Source organism: Mercenaria mercenaria, chromosome 6, assembly GCF_021730395.1.
Source record: "Mercenaria mercenaria strain notata chromosome 6, MADL_Memer_1, whole genome shotgun sequence".
In the NCBI taxonomy this organism is placed as follows: domain Eukaryota; kingdom Metazoa; phylum Mollusca; class Bivalvia; order Venerida; family Veneridae; genus Mercenaria; species Mercenaria mercenaria.
In genome coordinates this window covers 63,162,236-63,184,875 of record NC_069366.1, presented here as the reverse complement: position 1 = coordinate 63,184,875, position 22,640 = coordinate 63,162,236, and the positions used below count along the sequence as shown (strand labels likewise).

Here is a 22,640-nt window from a genome sequence, read left to right as displayed (position 1 = left end):
TTTCCCCATTTTAAGATATATCATTTCTTGCATACCAGGCGGGGATTTCCGGTATTTTTACCAGTGCTGGAAAAATCCATCTTACACCCCGGGGTGTAAGATGACTCTCGTGCTGTAAATGACGTACTACGAACTACATGTATGTAGAAGATTTGTAGTAATTTACATTTTATTTAAAAAAACGGAATAAAAAATCAATACCTTGACAGTTCCTATTTGTTCCTGATAGTATATTTCTCGATTCAAAACACGTTATTTTATCATAAATTCATAACGTTACGCTGCAATTGATAAAACAAAACCGGAACTAAACATTGTTATTTGTTTTGAAACGTCATGACGTCTTTCCTGTTTACGGACGTTGGTTTCCCGCGCTTTGTTTAAATACACTGCCATAAGAAATAGTTCTAAAAAGAAAGCCGTTCGATTGATTTTATTTTCATTATTATTTCTTGAAATCGGTATGCAAGAAAAAGATTCTGTCACTGGTTTTAGGTACATATGGAAATATCCGGCTCTCGTGTAACTGTTTAGGCGGTAACTCGGTAGGAACCTCGTTACCGCCTAAACAGTTACCCTCGAGGCCGGATATTACCATCTGCACCTACAACCAGTGAAAGAATCTTATATTATTAAAACTTATTTTTTATTTAAAAACTATATTTAAGAACTGACAGAGACAACAAAGTCCTACATTTACCAGCCGAACCACGCTTTTGGTAGGCCAGCGCTGATTGGTTTAGACCTCATTGCATCCTTTGTCGTGATTGGCTGACTGAATGTTGTTTACAAATCAAGTCGGTCAATCCGATTCTTATGAAAATCCAGAAAAACCGAACTGAGCAAATTGAGATCTCGGGTGATATGCTCATATGCTACATGTTGCAGATGTTTCCAAAAATAATACATAAACTACTATTTGATCACGTTGTTACTTACAGTTGTATTTAGTTTGTAATATTTTTATAAATACAAAAATAGACGCTTTCTGCTGCACCATAGATTCAAAATTTTCCGTTTCTTTATTCTAATGATATTACAAGATGATTACGTTAGATATTGTTTTAATTGTTGTGAAAGCTTTTTCTCTATTTCATTGTTATTTTTCGGCGACGCCGTCTAAATTCGTTTTCGTTACCTATGCCACGTGACTTCAGTTAGCAAATCAAACTACTTGATAACCCATTATAGATAATTTATCAAAATGGAAGATTTATGCAACACTCTGCCTGATTGGACGAGCGTATCAATTTCTTTCACTCTGTTGATTGTGCTACGCTGAGTGAAATGTAGACAAAGCGTTTATCCTAAACGACGCTGTTCACAGTTTTAAAGCTAACTTTGGCTCAGTATATTTAGCAAGAATATTGATATATCTCAAAATGATAAGTAAGTTTAATAAATATGATAAAAACCTGTTCAAATACCAACATATATCAAATTAAAGAAAGAGCTGAATACGGTCTGCGTATCACATGAATAAGGGTGTGATAAGAGTCTTTTATGTAGAGAAGTGCTTTTTAAAAGATTTTCCTTGTTACAATTGTCGTCTGTATATGAAAAAGTTTCTTGCTTTTGTGACTTATTCAATTTGCATATTAAAATGAGTACTTGTTTGCTTTGATATATTTGTTATGAATTATTTAACTGATTTATTATATATGAGTATCTTTCTTTAGTACGGTATGCAAATATTGAACTCAGTTGAAATCTGTTTTATTATATATATGCTATATAATGACTGAATCTCATTACACTGAAATGAAGGTACGCTGCATACAGTTTATCTATGTGATATGACAACGGTCAAACTTTGCTTATGAAACAGAAATATTGAAATAATTACAATTGTATGTTTTGCCTGACCTTCACTTTTTTATAGGTGTGACGTCATTGTCCAAAGATTCATGAATAGCGAATATGCATTTGTTAAAGCGGGATCAGTTGGCCTATTTTAGAAATAAATAAAAATAATAAATAAAAAAAATCCTTTAATTGATTTTTTCTCATGTATTCTAATCAAACTTGATTTGTAGCATCTTTATTAGGCCCGCAGCCAACTTTGTTCAGCTGGGACATTTAACCCCTTTTAGGGGCTGCTAGAGCTAAAACTAGGAATGCCTTTATACAGCGCCTCATGAACAGCTTGGTGGATCTTTGTCATACTTGGTCTGGAGCATCATTATAAGGTCCTCTTCCAAATTAATTTATATAGGAACTTGGGCCCTATTTAGGGACCACTATAGCTAAAAGTAGATATGCCTTTCTTCGCATTAACCACTAAAATGTAATGGATTTTTATCAAACTCGATGTGTAACAATATCCGTAAGGTCTCCTGCTATTTTGTTACAAATGGGAGTAGGGACCAATTTAGCTAAAAATATAAACATGTTTAATGACCTATTCTCATGAACCGCTTCATGAATCTTCATCAAACTACTGCTGTAATTATTCGTCTAAGGATAAACGAAACAAAATTGCAACCCTACGAAACCTTTGCGAACAATTAAAAGAGAACCATTTAAATTGTTAAAGTGCGGTGTTTAGTTTTGCAAAATGTTAGATGAAAGATGAATGTTAGATGAAAATTTCATAAACTTTTTTCCTTATTACAATTCGCCGACCATCATTTTTAAAGATATTTCTTGTTTTCATTCTATGTTTTTCTTTTAAAGATTAAAAATGTTTTAGTCTCAATAAAAATCGTATAAACAAACAATATGGATCCTTATCAATTCATAAGTCCCAAAGCACACTCTTGCTTTTCATGAGGCGGTTGAAATTTAGAATTTCTAAAAAGAGGTTAGTTAGTCCTCATGTTTTTTTCTCACACAAACAATATAATAAATTGGTAAAATTAAGAAAATGCTGCTTTGATAAATCTTAATAGGAAACCTAATGTATTAAATCTAAAAATAAAGCTTCCTTGGTGAAAAGAGGGACGTCAAATCTTTTTATTTCTTAGAACATTTACAATTTGAACAAGATTGTTTTAAACTTGCTTTTATTTATTACAATTCATGTGGAAGAAGTATGTGAAATAGGACTACATGTTCAGTACTGAGAAGACAATTCTTTCGAAATATTTAGGGGTCCTTAAAAGGGCCGTTTTGCTTTAATGTTTATGGTATCACATCTAAAAGGCAAAACCTCCTGTGTTATTTTGTTAACAACTTTCACGAAGTAGCATGCACACAACACGCCGCCATTTCCAGGCGTGTATAAGACCCCATTGGTACATCTCAGGACCTTGATTCCGTCTCCTCTCATTTTCTCGCAGTCGACGTACAAGTCTACCTCTCGATGCCGCTTGTACTGTCTTGTGGTGATGTTTGCAGCCAGGTGTATATAATCTCTTGCCATTTTTTTCAGACCGTCTGTTCTGATGAATTCCCAGGCCTCTAGGAATGTTCCATGAACTGCCCACTGAAGATGAACTGGCTCCAAGTCTGGATAGACGCCCGTAGAATGGCCGTTGTTCGCCCGGACGAAAAGTTCACCTTCCCTGTTCTCTATGATAAATCTGGTCTTCTTGTCCGCTTTAGCGATTTCCTGCAGTCGCCGTGAGTCAGGTTATTAAAAACCAACATCGTCCGTAGAATTGAGAGAGGAATGAATCCTCGACGATCAAACGACAGGTCCATCTTAACGTTCATATGCAGGTCGTGCCTGAACACTCTAGAGAGGTCTTTTTCAACAGTCATTCTTTTCATTGTTATAAAATTCTGATTTTTAGTTGTAACTGACTTTATTGAAAGTATTCATTAACCCATACTATCGTAGCCACGCCTTGACCAATGTAAAAATACCGAATGCATTTTAATTCCCGCCTGTCCAAGCATAAAAAATATTTTCGAGGGAAACTCCGCCTTCTTTGCCATGCAGCCAATCAAAGACGTTCAATGCGAGCGTATTGGTATTTTCTAATGAGACGGTTTATAACTGCACTTAAGAGGAATATTCAAACAAATTTGATGAATGATGATAATTAGATTTGTATCATACATGGAGCTGTAGATTGATTACCCACATAATTAAGATAAGTAACGTTAAAGACACTGATTCTGGTATGCAAGGTATGTGGCCTATGGTCGGCGTATTGCCGGTAAGAGCCAATATACAAGACTGGACTGAAGATTCAGTGATTGGAAATTCTATTGTTATTGAATGTATTGGGTCCCGAGAAACACTTGTCACAGCTTATCACTTTGATTTCAATACTTTTATACCATAAAATGCTATTGTTCATAAATGTAACAAAAGGCAAAATGGCACTTTCGCTAAAAGTCCATGTATACATTGGAAAAGCAAAGGCAGCTGATACAGAAAAATTGATTTTAAATAATGCAACGTAATAAGATCGATTCAATTAAAGTACAACTGAACTTTATAATGGTATTGATAACAGATATTGTACCAGGTCATCCTGTGTAAAAGCATTATGTTAAATAAGGCTTACAGGTACAAGAAGAGTTGTTAAGTCAGGTTGAGACAGATCAGAATAGATTTTGGAGAACAATTGGTAAAACTGGTATAAATGAGACTAAGAAACAAAAGATTCCAATAGAAATCATTGGCGGTGATGGTAATTTGATAACTAACCCAGAAGAAGTTCTAGAGTTTTGGAAAATAGTTTTGATAAGTTATTAAATGGCAACCGTACCGAAAACTTAAAATTTAATATTGAACAGGTCTTGGATGAAAATTTCATACCTGAGATTGATGGTAATATATTTTTTTTTTAAGTTAAAAAAGCTGTTTTGAAAGCTAAACTTGGTAAAGCTAATGGTTTTGACAATCTTCCATATGAGGTATTTAAAAATGATACGGCAGTGAGATTTTTACATGTCTTTTTTAATGTATGCTTTGAAATTGGTAAAATACCATTACAATGGGGAAGAGGTATTATTAACCCTATTCCAAAAGCTGGTAATACAGACCCGAGAGAGCCAATGAATAACCTAGGAATAACTCTTGCTCCCACCATGTACAAGTTGAATTGCTCTATTTTAAATGATAGGTTATCAGTTTGACTTGAAAGATATAATACACTTATCGATGAACAGAATGGCTTTAGGAAAAAGCGTAGTACTGATGATAATCTTTCCAGTCTTACATCTATTATAGAAACCCGTTTAAAAAGAAAAAAACAAACTTTTGCTGCTGTCATTGATTTTAAGAAGGCTTACGATTGTATAGATTGTTCAATACTTTGGGCTAAACTGGCTAAGTTGGGCATTAATTGTAAAATGTTACATGCAGTTAAATCACTTTACTCAAATGTTAGCTCTTGTATCTGACTAAATTGATTTTCATCAGACTGGTCTAATGTAAATATAGGTTTAAGACAAGGTTGCATTCTGTCACCTGTCCATTTCAACTGCTTTATTTATGAGCTAGGAATGAAAATTAAGGCATTAGGTCTTGGTTTAGAACTTGACAATGGTGAAACGCTTTCAATTTTATTGTATGCTGACGATACTGTGCTTCTTTCTAATGACGAAGAAGATCTTCAAACTATGTTAAGTACTTTGAGTGATTGGTGTAGTGTTAATAGCATGAAAATTAATGCTAAAAATTGTAATATTATACACTTTTGAGGTAGTTCAAAGCAAAGGCCTCAGTTTGTTTTTAGTTGTGGTCAAGATTGTATTGATATAACAGATAAATATGGATATTTAGGTCTAGTATTACAAGAGCACTTAGATTATAATGTAACAGCTAAATTTGTGTCTCAAGCTGCGGGCAGAGCTTTAGGGTTATTGATAGCTAAATTTAAGGCTTTAGGTGGTATGCCTTTTCAAATTTTAACTAAACTGTATAATAGCCTTGTTTGGCAAGTTATTGGTTACGGAGCGTCAATTTGGGGAACAAGAAATTTCTCATGCATTGAAGCCATTCAGAACCGAGCTATGCGGTTTTACTTAGGGACGGGAAGGTATACTCCTAATACTGCTGTGGCGGGTGGCATGGATTGGGAGCCAATTTTCATTAAACAACTAAGATGTATTGTTAATACATGGTGTATATTTTCAGAGATGGACTCTTCTCGTTTGAATAATATTGTGTTTAATTATGGCTTAAGACATGCAGGAAGAGATTGTAAAACTGGCATCATAGAATTAAAGAACTGTTTTATAATTTATAAATATGATTGTTTAGACTTTTTGAATGTTGAATCTAGATTAAGAAAAAGTTCTATGTGTAAGAAGTTAACAGAAAATGCAACGAATGATTATTTAGATCAATAGATTGAGTCTTTGTTTGTTATTAATAGCAGCAGTGGTAGTGGGCATAACAAATTAAGAACTTACCGTAATTTAAGATTTAGCTTTGAAACTGAGCCATATGTTAAAATGAATTTACCATATAAACTATGAAATTATGAAATCTTAGGTATAGGGTGGCCCCGATAAGACTGGAAACAGGCAGATTTGAAAGGCTTGAGGTTAGCCAGAGAGTATGTCCGGTGTGTGGAGTAGGAGTTGAAGATGAAAAACATGTCTTGTTAGTTTGTGATAACTATGATTCTATAAGGAAGGATTTATTTAATAAAGCATTATCGATTGATGAGCAGTTTCGGAACCTACCAGATGAAAATAAGTTGAATTTTATTCTTTCTAGCCCAGATATGGTAAAATAGACAGCAAAATCCTGCTCTCTTATTCTCAAAAGGCGTACTGATAGTTTATACACATTATAATGGGTACATTGTAATTAGTTGATAACACGGGTTGGGTGGGGTTATCATTTCTTTGGGAAGGGTGGGGAGGGGGGGGGGGGGTATTTTTGGGGCTTTTTTCTGTTCTTTTTAAGTAATCATGTCTACAAGGACTGATTTTGAATGAATATACTACTTTCTTGTTACAAAACCTATTGTGTATGTAGTAACACTAACAGTTCCTTCTATGGTTTTTATTTCTTTCCTTTTTAGCTTGACTTTTTGAAATGTTTAAGGTATTATTATAATGAAGGGTTTCTAGAAGTCAAGTTGTGCTGTCTTTGGACAGTCTGTGGTTTTTATGAAATATTATTTCTTCTAGTTACCTCTTTCTGTAATACTGTATTGCAGATATTATAACCTTCTTGGTAACTAATGTATATAGTTTGAGAGGGTGGTGCTAATCAGTTTACGCCTGATCTGATCTGGTGTAATAATTGTTTTTTATGCCCCCGAAGGGAGGCATATTAGTGTTCAACTGTCCGTCCGTTAGTTCGTTCGTTCGTTCGTTAGTCACAACGTTACCTTTTTGCATGAAGGCACTTTACTCGCGAACCACCGCACCCATGACCTTCAAACTTCACATGCTGATAGTACTTATAGAGTGCACCACCCCTACTGACTTTGGGGTCACCAGGTCAAAGGTCAAGGTCACAGGGGCCAACGTTAACTTTTTGCATGAAGGCACTTTACTCGCGAACCACTGCACCCAGGACCTTCAAACTTCACTTGCTGATAGTACTTATTGAGTACACCACTCCAACTGACATTGGAGTCACCAGGTCAAAGGTCAAGGTCACAGGGGCCAACGTTAACTTTTTGCATGAAGGCACTTTACTCGCGAACCACTGCACCCACGACCTTCAAACTTCACATGCTGACAGTACTTATTGAGTGCACCACCCCTACTGACTTTGGGGTCACCAGGTCAAAGGTCAAGGTCACAGAGGCCAACGTTAACTTTGTGCATGAAGGCACTTTACTCGCGAACCACTGCACCCATGACCTTCAAACTTCACATGCTCATAGTACTTTTTGAGTACACCACCCCTGCTGACTTTGGAATCACCAAGTCAAAGGTCAAGGTCACAGGGGCCAACGTTAACTTTTTGCATGAAGGCACTTTACTCGCGAACCACTGCACCCAGGACCTTCAAACTTCACATGCTGATAGTACCTTATGAGTACACCAACCTTGCTGACTTTGTGGTCACCAGGTCAAAGGTCAAGGTCACAGGGGCCAACATTAACTTTTTGCATGAAGGCACTTTACTCGCGAACCACTGCACCCAGGACCTTCAAGCTTTACATGCTGATAGTACCTTATGAGTACACCAACCCTGCTGACTTTGGGGTCACCAGGTCAAAGGTCAAGGTCACAGGGGCCAACCTTAACTTTTTGTATGAAGGCACTTTACTCGCGAACCACTGCACCCAGGACCTTCAAACTTCACATGCTGATAGTACTTATTGAGTACACCACCCCAACTGACTTTGGGGTCACCAGATCAAAGGTCAAGGTCACAGGGGCCAACGTTAACTGTTTTACATGAAGGCACTTTACTCGCGAACCACTTCATCCAGGACCTTCAAACTTTACATGCTGATAGTACTTTATGAGTACACCAACCTTACTGACTTTGGGGTAACCAGGTCAAAGTCAAGGTCACAGGGGCCAACGTTAACTTTTTGCATGAAGGCACTTTACTCGCGAACCACTTCACCCAGGACCTTCAAACTTCACATGCTGATAGTAATTATTGAGTACACCACCCATACTGACTTTGGGGTCACCAGGTCAAAGGTCAAGGTGCTGTGGGGGCATTTGTCACCATTAGTGACAGCTCTTGTTTTTAGATCCATTTCTAAAGTCGTGCACCTTTGTGCCAATATTACCGATCATCTTTAATTTTCTTTTCTTATGGCAGATTTTAGGCTTATTAATGTTAGCAAGTTAAGTCAAGATTAGCACCATCAGCTCAAGTTTTAACTTTTGTGAGTTATGGCTATGCAATATTGTTGTAAATACTATTATTATTATTAGTTTCTTATAATTCTATATTAGAATGGTCTTCAATTTTTAATTGTATAAATACTGCTGTTTTTATGAATGTATATGCAAGAATGAGACTATAATAAAGAATATAATAAAATACAAGTGAAAGTCTACATAAAAATTATGTTTGTAGTAATTTTAATTGAAAATTTTGATCGTATCATTTGTCCGAGGCCATATGATGATGTTTTTCATTTTGCTACGTGTGATGCGTTTTGCTCGCAGATATTTATTTTGCCTATTTATGACAAATTCAGACAATATATTTTTAAACCTTGTTGTGAACTTTTACCAAAAAAATCAGTGAACAGAGTGCTTATATGTTGGGAGCAGTAAGATTAGATATAGCATTTTTGGTATGTTATTAAGAGTGATTTGCATGGTTTTACTAGTTAATCAGAGTAGGACGAATGAACTGTATTTTTTGGACAGTTGGATATTTCTCAAATAAAAGTAGTTATTGCTGTTAGGTTTTTAAAATGCCTGTGAAAGTCCTTAATTGATTATGTAGTTTTTTGTGTAGTAGTCTTTGTAAATTGTTCAGTTTTGATTTTGCATATTTCGATGAATCAGAAGTTTTATTTTCCTTTTATTACGTTTACAATTTGTGCTAATTTCAGGAACTTTGTGTTGTCTTCCATTCTCCCCCCACACACTTTAGTGTGTGTTTAACTGTTTTCGTTGTGTTAAAACTCTTTATTAAAAGTATAACGCGGTTTGCGGTACTGTAATGGTATACATGTATATACATAAATTAACTGTCTTGAGTTTGGTTTAAGGTGACCGTTGATGGCCAAATAAACTGCATAATTAAACACACAGAAGTGCTTACATTTTTGAAAAAGGGCCACAGTTTACATGCAATAGGTAATAATATATCTTCCATTTGAATGCAAACAAAATGCAAACAAATTTATAAATATGAGACTTGATTTTAGTGCAAGAGGGTATAACTGTTTTGCATTTGTTGTTGTAATGATATTTATGTGCATCTGTTCACAACGAAGCACTGATCCTGAGGACTATGTATGGGAAAATATAAGAGTGAACTAAGTGTTGACTGAAAAAGGGCAATATTTATTTTGCCGAACAATACCTTAACAAATATATATTTTCACATATCTGGGCGAAAAATACCGCCACGAAAGACCAGGGAACAAGTGACCTGGGATACCGCCAAGAGATTCACCTAACAGAGAGAAAGAAAATCATCAAAGGACGGGCAATAGTTGACAATGTATTTGACAAACATATCGAATATGCAGAGCATGTATTTGTTGCTGAATGAACAGAGAAAGGAAGTACGTAATTTCAAATAAACAAAACCCAAGTGTTTACTGGAATGTATATCATTCCCTAGAAAGGGAACCTATTTTCTGCGACGAGCCTGGATGCATGTATCTAGGGAAACTAGAAATTACAATTCCAGAAGAAATCAAAGATGAAGGTCTCACACTTTTTCTGAGTATGACATGTCGAGGAACTGAGCTAGAAGCTACTCATGGCTACTGTAACAGCAGTCCCTTTAAAGTTCAATCTTCAGTGTAAAGTAAAGTTTGACCTCTGGATCATGATATCACCGGCAGCAGTGTTGACGTGTTCGAATATGTTGAATGAATACTTTGAAAGTTTATATCGCAAACGGCACAAAGAGGTAATACTAGTATATGTATATAACAAATCTGTATTGCCTTTAATGTACAGGGTCGATAGGAAACCACCAACGTAATTAACAGACAGCTGTGTTTGAAATAAATTGAGATGTTGGAGCAGAACGTTTAATTTGTGTACTTTCTGTAATTTAGAGAATAAAGTTTTAGTTTCAGTTTATTGGCAAATCAGCATTTATACAATGCCTTTGGCCATTTACAAACACATTAAATAAATATGGCCAAGAGGTTAAACATATATACATACAATACAACAAACAAATACAGTACACATTATAAATATTACACATTTCTAAGAAGCAGCAATAATGTAAGTTTTTCTTTCCTAATTTTCATTGCACTTTACACATATTTTGAAAGATTTCTAATGGTTCTAACATTTTAACTAGACATAACATTTGTAACAGACGCCCAAGAACTATTTTTGATAAATTTTTGGCGTAAATGTGCAAATGACGGACAACAAAGTAAGAAATGGTATTCATTTTCAACTTTATTTCTGGTACAAATTTTACATAAAAAGGCATACCCTACTTCTAGCAGATTATATTATGAAATCGTATATTATTGGCTAGATAGACTTCAAATAAGAAATAATTACACTTTTAAACATAATTATATCGAATTATTGCATTTTAAGACAATAATTACATATATTGCATCAGTTTATAATAAATTGCTTCCACCAAAAAATGGTACAACAACAACTAGATACTAATAAAACGTGAATTGTACCTGTAATTGTTGGAATATTTAGCATGATACGAGATAAAATTGTGTAGTTTTCGCAGCGAATTCGTGTACTGCTGCGACACCTTAAATTTATATCATTATGTGTTGCGTTCGATATATACAATGTTAGGTGATGTTGGATTTTCTTTTATTTGTTCCTTTTGAGTCAAAGCTTCATTTACACATGGTTTCTGAAGATAATGAAGTGCACTCAGTTGTAGGGTATGCCCCTTTAAGTGTCTTTTACCAAAGACTATCAAGGATTTACATTGCGGGTATAACATTTGCTCTGATTATGACGAATTAGTACATGCCGCGAGAAAGGATAAGCTGATAAGTGTATGTATTGCATTTCTTTAAAAATGTTTTCGTAATTGTAACGTTTAAAACAAAATAAATTTTGATTGAACTTTTATTTATGGAAAATTATTTGGTGGTCTGTGACCTAAATCCTTCATTGTTTTGAATTGTAGTCAATTTTGCCTACAAACTCTATGGACAATAGGGACTGGGGTCGACAAAATATCGTCTATCAATCAAGGCAAAATTCTTAATTAACTGACACATAAACTTCCTATAACGTCTTCAAATAGTGCTGACCTACCTATATCAAAACCGACATTGACACAAAAAACATCGGAACGCGAGTGAAAATACTGCAGTCCGACACAAAGTGAGACATTACACTTAGCTAGATAAAGTGAACAAAGATATCTCAATATGGGTTACATCGAAGTTTGAAGTGCACGAGAGCCAAATTATGGCTTCACCACACCATACATACTATCTGTATTTCAGTAGAAAAGTCCTCCTCATACTACGTGAACAAAATGTGTATCGTCGCACAGTTTCAAATCTCCGTGAACAATTATGTAACGTGTTTTGTAGATAAAGTATGTAGCTCGACTTGTCGCAAGAAAATAGTGCATATTAATATGTGTAATTATAATTCACAGAAATGAAAATATTTTTCAGTTTAGTTAATTAGGGTAACAAGTAGTAATTTTACACTGAACAAACAGATTGGGTAACATAGCTGCAAAATGATGCAATTTGTACACTACCTTTGAGTCAAAAAGGTGGCCAACACAAACGAGAGTGAAATGAAACGGACTGCAACCTCTAATTGGTTTGGTTTACAAAACAGCGTCATGTATACCGTTGAGTTTACATGATGTTCAAAGGGAAGCAAATCCAGTTAGACTAACGTTTGTTTGTTTTTTTGTAAACTTTTACGCCCCTTTTCAACAGTTACGGACACTTTTTTCCCTAAAGAGACATGGTCGGTCGCTGGGGCTCTAACCAACGACCCTCTATCAGTGACAGGTAACAGTGATTTGAATCAGCGACCTTAACCACTCGACCACGTAGGCGGGTCAAATAATTTCAAAATGTAAACAAATGTTAAATTTTCGGCCAGTGAAAATTTTGTCATATTGCTTCAGCATCTGTCGTCAATTGTGGTCATTGTTAATATTTAATTGTATAAAACAACCTTTACTAAATAAATATATGAAAACAACTTCATTGTGCTTTTAAACGGGAAATTCCACTTGCGTCATAATTTATAATTTGTTAGGCCTATATTAAATTTATCGATCGTTCTTCCGCGTAATTTGTAAACAAGAGCTTAATCACGTAGTATTCGCATAGATATGCTTCTCTGGTCTACGACTTGTTTAACTTCCACTGTCTTTTGACAAAAAATGAATGGGTCAGCACTGTGTTTAGTGTGCGTTGTGCTATGTACGTGTATCATTAACATAAATTCGTTCCTGCTGCATAAAGAGGGAGGTAAGATGCATTTGTAACAGTCTCAGGAAAAATGTGCAGCCTCGACCGGGATTCGAACCTCGGACCTTCGGTTTACCGTGCCAACGCTCTACCAACTGAGCTACCGAGGCCACCCGATACGAGAACCGCTACACACCTTCCCTCTTATTGCGAGACATTGGCTCTCCTGGTCAATGTCTGCCGCAGACTCTTAACCGAATTCAGATGCACACCCCAGCCAAACTGCTTCGCCCTGCATGGGCTCCAAGGGTGAGCATCCCGGACGAGCCCCCAAATGTAACAGTCTCAGGAAAAATGTGCAGCCTCGACCGGGATTTGAACCTCGGACCTTCGGCTTACCGGGCCAACGCTCTACCAATTGAGCTACCGAGGCCACCCGATACGAGAACCGCTACACATTTAAAAATATCATATCACCTTGCCTTCATCAATCGTTCGCACAATATAAACTTCGAAACTGATGATAATATATCACTCTAACTTCACAGTATTGTTCCCGAGGTATTTTACAAACATTCATTAAAGTAAATCACATAACTCGATACAGAGCTCTTATTGCCATACATTTTGCTTTCCTTTGTTCAGAAATTGCTGCTCCGTTTCCAAATTTAAATGATATAATATTCCTCTGCTTACCCTCTACCAATATCATTGAAACTGCTGGAATACATTAGAGACAAACACCAAATGAAAAACACATTTAGAAAATTATAAAACGTCGAATGAAATGTCGGAAAGTTGCGGGAGTTGATAACATGAGCATGTATATGACTATTGAACTTTAAAAAAAGCCGTATCTGTAATCAAAGTCATGAATATTTTTTCTTTTATCGGTATGAAACATAGTCTGACTGTTGACCTGTGGCATTTGAAATCAACTGATATACGTGTGATAATGGTCACATTCTTTTACCCGATGTCATGAGCAAGGGATACTTAAACAATCCATAGTTTAAGGACATTGAAAGAAGTCTACTCACCACAATTTAATAAATCTCAAGCACGAGCATGCACTTAAATGAAAAGTATATAAAATTACGGTTAAAGCATTTCTACAAGGTGGTGATATAAAGAGTCCGAATGTCCAAGAAAAGACGATGACTTGCAATTCTTCTCCGCTGATTTAAGATCGTCCAGTAAATTAATTATTTCTTCTCAGTATTGAAACATAACACGAGCATCACAATAATGCGCATCAGCATATGATGATATACAATCTGCAGCAGCCTTATTCAAATGAGGAGCATAATACGTGCAATTGGTATGATAAATGAATACACATATAAAATAATCATGATTTTTAATAACTAATTTCTATCCAGTGTCACTAAATGTTTCATAACGTGAGAAAGACCTACCAGATTTGACAGTTTGACACAAGTTAGGGGCAGCAAACTGATAATTTACATCAAATAAATTGTTTTCCGACAAAAACTAAAAGAGCTGGCAGTAGTTTATGTCAGACACAGTGCAAGTTCGTTAGTTTATTGTCCATTTTAATTTCTTTTCCATTCCTTGTGTTTACTGGGATTTCTTCAGATCTTTAGCTAGAATGTAAGCAGAAACTTTGCATGAGTATTTTTCGACAGCTTTTTCCGTTCCCGATAGGAATTTAGATAACGTCTCAAAATTCTCGTAGCCATATTTCAGAGACTCGGAGGTAAGTTGGCAAGTAAAGCCCTGGCTGGTTAGACGACAATTCTTATCGGTGGAGGTGTTCTCTAATATAATGTCTCCTTCAATATCACAAGACCATTCAGCATCTTCGTCCGGAAAGTTACACTCCAGATAGACTGACAAATATTTATCAGTTTGGTAACTCACCGTTCCATGCCGAACAGAGACAGATATCCGAAAACTGACAGTCCATAACTTTACTGACCTGCTGTAAACTTTATCCAATAATTTCGAATCGAACACGTCATCAATGGTGCACTCAATTACAGTACCCTTGGCGTTTTCAAATGCACGGAGGTATTCACTTGTCTCACCTTTTGTTTTCATACATAGCTTTACAAACTTTGTTGTAACTTCGTCTAGACGTTCCTCTTGCCTCAAGATGATATTTTTTTGCAATTCTACCAATGCGTCCGTTGTTAAAAGGTTTTCTGCTTCGGGGAAAGCCATGTCATAGTTTCCTTGTCGAACTATTTCATCAACGAATAGTTTACTCTGCTGCTTTAGACCATGGCGTGTGACTGATTCGTAGTATTCTACTAGGTCACGTGATGTCAGATCAGCTTCAGTGTTTGACATATTTTTCCTTATGATGTTCTTACATTCGTCTGTCAGTGTCGCTACCTGATATTCGTCTGCCAACGGTAAAACTTGCCGAACATTGACCTCCGTTACCGAAACCTTTGACGTTGGATAAAGACACTGTAGAAACTCAATAAAATCTTCAGCCTTTTTCCCCGGCAATTCTATCTCAGTTGATTCCTTTTCTTTAAAATTCGGATCAAACATCTTTTCGAATACAGGTGAGTATAGTGACAAAACACACTTTGATGCAAAGAGTGGCTTGCCTTCTACAACAAAAGTTATATCGTCTCTCCATGATTGTTTAGTGAAATCTAAAATACGAGTGTTACCCTCTCTACACTCTAAAATATCCATTGTTAATGAAAGTTGTGTAGAATTACTTAACTTTCTTTCCTTTGTCGGTTTTAGAAAACGCTTACAGTCCAAACTGCGAACGGTTTGTATGTTCGAAAGGTGTCTGCATGTGTTTGACAGATCTTGAATAAATGTACGCTTGGTTTAAATTGATTTAAGTAGAAATAACTAAATACTTGCAGTGTTCAAATCAATAAGAAACTACGTTCAATGTAAATACTTTAAGATTTGATTATTTGTCTTTTTGAATAGAAACTATCATAAAATGCATGACTCCACTGTATGTGACGGTACTACTCATTGTCGGTAAACTTCATTTAAGAAATGGTTTAACTTGGGAATTTATCGAGTCTTTATATTAACTTATGAGTTAGTTTAAAGAAAATTAAAATACATAAAAGCGAACCTTCGTTCATATATCAAATGTATTTTTTTTTTAATTCCATACTGTCCTGATTAGGTAAAATGGTTTTATGCAGACTCCATAACCTCAGATCCCCCTTTCTAAATTCAACTTTGTTTAGTTCTGCCCATTGTTTTTTTCGTTTAGGGTAAACCCATTATTTTAACTGGGGACCATATGCCGCTTTTCATGGAATTGCACGCTAGTGTATCAGTGAAGGTTCCATGTCCACCGCCGTATGAATACATCTGCGGATGTCTCTTAATTGTTTATGTACTTATAGCATGTGTAAATGTTGAGTTATGCTTAACCCGGGGCTAGAGGGCGTTGGCGGTAGCATGCATTTCCACTAACGTCAATGAACACACCCAATCAAACCGAGCCTGCCGCATTTTCGTTTTTGTCATGTTGGGCGATCTGTGGTGTTCACTTTTTCTATTTAGTTTAAAATCATAACACAAGATTAAAAGTTAAAAGTTGGAACATTGTTTAAACTAAACATGTTAATACTTGTAACTACTTAGTTTGAAAGTCTAAAATACTATCATTTTTGTGTTTCTGTGAGGTTAGCAGACAAACAGACTAGCAGACCAACTCCAGCAGACTAGCAGACCAACACCAGCAGAATAGCAGACTAGCAGGCCAACTCCAGCAGAATAGCAGACCAAAAATACCAACTCCAGCAGACTAGCAGACCAACTCCAGCAGACTAGCAGACCAACTCCAGTAGACTAGCAGACCAACTCCAGCAGAATAGCAGACTAGCAGACCAACTCCAGTAGACTAGCAGACCAACTCCAGCAGACTAGCAGACCAACTCCAGCAGACTAGCAGACCAACTCCAGCAGACTAGCAGACCAACTCCAGTAGACTAGCAGACCAACTCCAGCAGACTAGCAGACCAACTCCAGTAGACTAGCAGACCAACTCCAGCAGACTAGCAGACCAACACCAGCAGAATAGCAGACTAGCAGGCCAACTCCAGCAGACTAGCAGGCCAACTCCAGACTAGCAGACCAACTCCAGCAGACTAGCAGACCAACTCCAGCAGACTAGCAGACCAACTAGCAGACTAGCAGACCAACTCCAGTAGACTAGCAGACCAACTCCAGCAGACTAGCAGACCAACTCCAGCAGACTAGCAGACCAACTCCAGCAGACTAGCAGACCAACTCCAGTAGACTAGCAGACCACCTCCAGCAGACTAGCAGACCAACTCCAGCAGACTAGCAGACCAGCTCCAGCAGACTAGCAGACCAACTCCAGCAGACTAGCAGACCAACTCCAGTAGACTAGCAGACCAACTCCAGCAGACTAGCAGACCAACTCCAGTAGACTAGCAGACCAACTCCAGCAGACTAGCAGACCAACTCCAGTAGACTAGCAGACCAACTCCAGCAGACTAGCAGACCAACTCCAGCAGACTAGCAGACCAACTCCAGTAGACTAGCAGACCAACTCCAGCAGACTAGCAGACCAACTCCAGCAGACTAGCAGACCAACTCCAGCTAGCAGACCAACTCCAGCAGACAGACTAGCAGACCAACTCCAGTAGACTAGCAGACCAACTCCAGCAGACTAGCAGACCAACACCAGCAGAATAGCAGAATAGCAGACTAGCAGGCCAACTCCAACAGAATAGCAGAATAGCAGACTAAAATACCAACTCCAGCAGACTAGCAGACCAACTCCAGCAGAATAGCAGACCAACTCCAGCAGACTAGCAGACTTGCAGACTAACTCCAGCAGAATAATAGACTAACAGACCAGCAGATCAACTCCAGCAGAAAAGCATAAAACATTAAACATACCCTAGAAACATCTGACCATAAGATAAGTTGCCATGGGCTTGCCCGGTTAATTACCCGCTCCACGCATATGTTCGCATAATTTGATGGCGGAATTTGGTTTTACGGGTCAGAGTTAATTTTTCATTATTTTGAAATTTTATACCACAGACGCTTCTTGAAATAAATCATAACTTCTACAAGTTCAGTATTCATGATATAAGAGAGCTTTCGTTGAGTTACAGCGAGTGTCGGTCACAACCGTTGCTTTCTTTCTTTCTTTCTTTTACCCCATCCGCTTGGCTCAGTAGGAGCGCAGATATATGGATCGCGAGTTCGGTCCCCGGGTAGGGCATGACGATTTGATAGAAGGCACGTGCCCGAAATCATTCTTCCTCCACCTCTGATTTATGTTGTGAAGATAGAAGTTATTTGTTGAGAATACAGAATCCAGGAACACTGGTTCGTTTTACTGCCCGCAGTAACGTAGAAAAACAGAGCTAAAAAAAAAAAAAAACAAAAAAACTTTACTCGTTTTTCTTATCTTATGTTTCTAATATTAGGAAACAGTATTATGCATGGAATATGTTTCTATTATGTGTCTATGAATACAAGGATATACTTGTACAGACATCTCCGGAGAGCTAAAACCTCTTTGCAAAGGATGGTGTTTCTAACTAGCCAATTTGCTAAATAAATTAACCGTGGCTTTTCAGAGCAAGAGCCTCCGTACAAAAAACATGCTGTTGTCCCGCGGTTATTCAGGAGGATTCACTTTATTCGAAATCGAGGTGTCGGACTACTCTCTAAACAATCGAAATATTTCCAAAACGTAAAATGTGTAATAAAGTTAGATAAAATAATGATTACTCGAACATGATATTATAATTACATAAAGGCTTTATAAATTTTAAAAAGTTGTATTAGCACTTTTTTCCGAGTTATGTGTTATGTTAAATGAATATTTCTAATTTTCACCTACGTTTTACTTTGTTTCGTTCTGTGCCGAGGTTGGCCAGGTTCTGTTTACCCCAGTATTATTTTCTGAAAACTGGTTGTTGTTCGAATCTGCTTCATTAAGAATACACCTATATTAACTAATAAGATATTTATGGCATATATTTATAATGTAGGCCTATATTTGTTTGCCTCAGTTCTATTAGATGCATAAAATTCTTTATGTAACAATTTTTACGCATAGATAATACGTCACGGAAATAGCGGCATGTGATAGAATTCTATACAGGTACTTGTTAAAATTAAAAGGTTGGGATAATTCAAATAAAGGATTTCATTATATTCTCTCGGGTATTTTTTTAATTTATTTTTGTAAATGTTAACAATGTAATGTGCATCGATATTGAGTTTTCATGTATTAGATAAATCATTTCACTTGTAACGTTGAATGAAATCATTAATATTTGTAAAGGCCTCTTTCGATTTAATTCTACTTAATAGGTTTAAGATGAGTATGTCTTGATCACAAGAATCAGAAAATCGATTGAATTACGCATTTTTTTATCTGGGGTAGGAGTAGAGTAATGTAGTTCAGCGCGAAGGGTAACGGGGTGTTGATTTTGTCGCATCCTCATATATCAAATATAATCTAAACATTAAAATCTGAGTTCTACACAGAAAATATTTCGCTAATGTAACAGAGTTTTAAAGGCTATTTTGATTTAATTTTACTAGGAAAAATAAAAAAAGTAGAGTTTATCCAAAGGAGGGGATACATAAAAAAATACTCAGTTGCACTATCATCTGATGGGGGGGGGGGGGGGGGGGGGGGGGGGGGGTGAGTGGAGAGATGCGTAACGTATTTTACGCGAAAATGGATTCGGTGAACCCATAATTTTGTTTCTTCAATCGACAGAAAATAAAGTTTTCATGATCATGTTAGTTTTTTGTCAAATTCTATCGTTTGGGTTTACATGAGACAAGATTAACGCAAACTTTTTATTCAAAACTAAACGTCATATTTGTCGCTCTGACGTCACTTTAACGTAAATATCGACTTCAACGTTAAAATGTTCTCCACAAATTATACACCATTTCAAAGACATTTTTAAATGAAATCATGATGAGAAACAAGCAAATCGATACTTGTTGACTGAACAGAACGATTTAAGAAAACAGTCTGACGGACGTGAAATCATGTTTCCTGTAACCATGGAACATTGCACGGTAGACTGTTATGTTCTTACGTTTTTGAACATAGGCATGATATTACTATAATCTAAATCCGCAACAAAGGAGACCAAATTTACTGTAACATATACTATGAGGTGGAGTGGGTATGTGTAGTGGATAAGGTGTCGCTCACCTTTGACAAGCGGGTTCAATACCAAGCGGGTGCCGACCACATATCCTCGAAAGAAACCAGTAATGTTTTTTTCCCAGGAAGTGAGATAGAGCATAAAATCGGCACAAATATGTGAAACACACCCAATAATTACATGAGTAACAGTATATAACATGATACACAAATATCTTTATGTGGAGAGAAACGATACACCATATATGCTCTGACAGGAATAACAGAGATGAAGCAATCACTGTACACAGTCTGTTTCTCGGCTACATTAGTTTTTATAGTAAATTCCTGATTTCAGTTATTACACTGTAACATTTTCTCCCACACCAAATTTTACTAAATAGCCTGTAACTCATGTAACCTTTGTGTAACGTGGGTGTTACATCAGCGTAAAATCATAATTTATATTGTATATAAATTGATTTATGTTTTACTATAACATTAATCCCTTCTTACAACCAAGGTTCAGGTGGCCAGTCTAAATATTTCTTTCTTGTATCGTTAATTGGATTAAGATGTGCAGACATCATTTCTTTCTCCCTTTGTTTCTACCTGTGGTCAAACACGCATTCATCACGGACAGGATGCATGCAGTCTGCACAACACACTAGCAGCAACCAATGAAATAGCTCGATTAAATTCTGATGAGACGGAACCGCTCCGTTAGCGTGGGTAGCCATTTTAATCAAGGAAGCGCTTATGAATACATGAAACGGATATTTTCTTTGATCAGGATTTAGATTTGTATTTGTATCTTTTACATTTTTTAAAAAACTTTTTCCCTTTCCGCCCCTCCACCCACCTGACTATCTGTACCTTTAGACTTGCTTCTTTTGTACATTCTCTGTAAAAATTTGGGTTTTTATGTTAGAACATAATGTTTATCTTGATATCTTTGTTACTTTTCTGTCATATGTATCTGTTAATTTCCGTTTATATCCTGTATTACTTACGTCGGTGGTATTGTTGTCCAACTTTGTGTCATCTTTTCGATACTATGACTAAGTAATTATGTTTTCTGTCTAATCAAGTATTGGGTATTTTTATGTTTATTAATTGAACACATGTTTTAGTTATGAACAAATGTTTAGAAATAAACACGTCTGGCATTGCCAGACATTTTCAATTAACTTGATGCTTTTGTGTTCAATTTAACACTAGCTCATTTGCTCCTTGTATGACACAAATAAACAAAGAGGGAACTCTTCACCAGGGCAATAGAAAAATATAAAATGCATGTAACACTTCTATTCACATACTCTTTCTCTGCTATATACGTTTTTATAGGGATGTTGTGATTTCAGGTGTAAACGCCCGTAACATTTTCTCTCCACCAAAGGGGATGTTGGTTCGGATAAAAAATAAAACCCTTGCAAAGTGACTCCGCAGAGCCTCGTTCCTTAGCGGAATAAATGGTTGACGTCGGGTCGGACATCAAACAGCAACAGACCATAATTTCGCCCGAGACACGTGCGACTTTATTGGTACAATAATTATTTTTCCTCACAAAAAAGTCTTATGCCATGATCGATTCTGATAAGATACTGAATCCGTTAATCTGGGAAAAACCGGGCAGCTTTTCGTCGGAGTTTTATCTCCGAATATATTTTGCTTTTCTTTCTTTATTTGGATTTTGATCGTTGGCATCGAATACCCATTGCAGGGATTAGTTATCATGCACCGATACACGAGACCTCGGTTTAACACCTCAAAATATGTTAGTAGAGGAACGGTGAACATTCGCCTATATATTAACAGGTAAAAATTATATCCCATAATGACATGCGCACGTTATCAACGTGTAAACATACTCACATTCCCCATGTAGACTTGTCGTTCCTTACACAACAGGCTTATGTTAACTTTTTTTTTTACATAACTTTAAAACAACATTTTTCTCAAGGTTTAAGAGTATGTTTAGCTTAAATACTGGTCTCTTAGAAAAATAATTTACTTCAACGGATAGAATTCATAAAAGACATCATTTACTAGCAATCTAAATACATAGACTATATTTTTCTAACTTACATTTTCCTTCATTCTGCGACAGAGGTAAATGTACAATATGAGCCACAGGGCAAGAATTTGACAAACCTAGTTCCTGACCCCTGGTGGGCTTATTCAAGGCTTGATACTCGAGTTGTTGTTAAGGCATGTACTCGCAATACGGACTATTTTAAAATCATAACGACATATTTTCTTTCAAAATTGAAAGAACATAACAGTATGCGATACGATAGCAATAAAGGTAATTGAGAAAGAAAAATGAATAAGATAAAACGCATCGGGCATATATCGCGCTATAAATGAATCATATTCATAAGACATTGTAGTTTATACGTTCATTGTCGTAAACATAAACGTTACGCAAATTTCGTCTATTTCTTTATTATAATTTTAAACAATCAAAATTAAACGCTTTAACTAATATTATTTTAAGAAATTCATATTTCATTTTGACATTTTACTATTTCAGGAAAATCATATAGCGAAATCTATCATTTAAACTCTTTTTTCCGCAGTTATTGCAAAGCCGTGTGATATTT

At 36.3% G+C, this 22,640-nt stretch overlaps 1 non-coding gene across 1 annotated transcript; it reads right to left on the bottom strand.

Annotated features, from left to right (window-relative positions):
• Positions 1-13,274: 13,274 nt before the first annotated feature.
• Trnat-ggu (transfer RNA threonine (anticodon GGU)) lies at positions 13,275-13,347 on the bottom strand. Its single transcript has one exon. It is a non-coding gene; the product is annotated as a tRNA-Thr (tRNA).
• Positions 13,348-22,640: the final 9,293 nt, after the last annotated feature.